Genomic DNA, 1461 nt, shown 5'->3' on the forward strand with positions numbered 1-1461 from the left:
TAGCCCCAGGGGAATCTGAGCAAAGGCTACCAAAACTACTGCTAACACTGACAGGGACTGAAATTGAGGGTAGCAAGCATGATTAAATATCTATCAGAAAATAAAAATGCATTTGTAAAGCTTTATATAAAGCAGGGCTCCAAGAGGCTTAGACCCCACCTACTGGAAACCAAAGGAAAAGCTCCTTCTTTGCAACAGGCTAAAAAGAGACCTTTATATAATAAATCTTTCTGGGAAAAAAGCAGAATACATTTCAATTAATTCCCAGGCAGAGAAATAGTCCATTAAATACCATGAACAACCAAGATGACGAGGCATCTCAGAAAGAAAGAGAAAAATCTCCAGAAAATAAGCTTATAGAAATAGAGTCAACCAAATGGAGAAAAGGATCACTGATATCTAAGACAGAAATATTGAAATAAATCAGAAGGAAGACGAGAGAACCCAAAAAATGAAAAATAATGAAAGAGAAATACAAGAACTAGTTGATACCATCAGGAGAGGAAACATAAGAATAATGGGCATTATCGAAGGCAAGGAAAAGGAGCAGGGACTATAAAGCATTTTCAGACAAATAGTGGACGAGAATTTCCAAAATCTAAGGAATTAGCTGGAGCTTAGAATTGAAGATGTCAACAGAACACCCAATTATCTCAACCCAAAAAGGCCTTCACCAAGACACATTGTATTAAAATTATTAAAGACCAACAACAAAGACAGAATTCTCAAGGCAGCCAGGGAGAAAAAATGGTAGCATATAAAGGAAAACCCATTCAATTATCCTCGGACTTCTCAGCACAAACTTTACAAGCCAGAAAGCAATGGAATCAAATATTTAAGCTATTAAGTGAAAGGAACTACCAGCCTAGAATAATGTATCCAGCTGAACTCTCCTTTAGATACGAAGGAGAAATAAAGACTTTTCCAGACATACAAAAATTGAGGGAATTCTCCAAAACAAGGCCTGCACTACAGGAAATACTGAAAGGGGTCAGTTCACCTAAAACAAAATGTCAAAAAACAAAACAAAACAATTAGGAGTAAAGTGGCGATCAGGCAAATAGAAGCAGAGGAGTGCAACCCTTAAAAAGTACAGGGCATTATAAGCTTATATAATAAGAAGAGACTAGTTATAACAAGATAGTGATAAATATTTAGCATAGATAGGAAAAAATTGAGATAACAATGACTGAAAATGTGGAGGATTCAAAGATTCAACTTCATGAAGGGAAGTGGAGATAAGTCATGCACAGAAGAAAATAGAAGACTGTATATATATACATATAACTATCCTTTACATATTCATAATGGTAACCACACATCAAAGATTCAGAACTGAAGTATATAACATAAAACAAGAAGGACCATAGGGAAAACCCACAAAAGCCAACCAAAATAAAGAAAACAGAAGCACAAAGGCAAGAAAGCAATGGAAACACTGAGTTACCAGAAAGCAAAAGA

Source organism: Pteropus vampyrus, unplaced genomic scaffold (assembly GCF_000151845.1).
Source record: "Pteropus vampyrus isolate Shadow unplaced genomic scaffold, Pvam_2.0 Scaffold533, whole genome shotgun sequence".
NCBI lineage: Eukaryota > Metazoa > Chordata > Mammalia > Chiroptera > Pteropodidae > Pteropus > Pteropus vampyrus.